The sequence below is a fragment of the Penaeus monodon genome, chromosome 25, assembly GCF_015228065.2.
Source record: "Penaeus monodon isolate SGIC_2016 chromosome 25, NSTDA_Pmon_1, whole genome shotgun sequence".
In the NCBI taxonomy this organism is placed as follows: domain Eukaryota; kingdom Metazoa; phylum Arthropoda; class Malacostraca; order Decapoda; family Penaeidae; genus Penaeus; species Penaeus monodon.
Genome location: NC_051410.1, coordinates 6835853 through 6836093, shown reverse-complemented (window position 1 = coordinate 6836093; position 241 = coordinate 6835853).

Sequence of the window (241 nt, the reverse complement as noted above, 5' to 3'; positions counted from 1 at the left end):
TTTTTCAAATCATTTTCTTTTCCTTTTCTTTCGTCCATAAGACATCCCGCTACATCGTCTTCAGTGCATTACTTTCTTTCTTCGGTCCTTCAAGCAGCGTCGGGATACAAGGAGGCAGGAGCTTCGTCTACGTCTCGGCAGAAACGCAAACCTTGTCTTTCGTCATCTGAAATTTTTTGTTATTAACATTTTTTTTTTTGCGGTACGAACGTATTCACGAGAGAGAGAGAGAGAAGGGGGG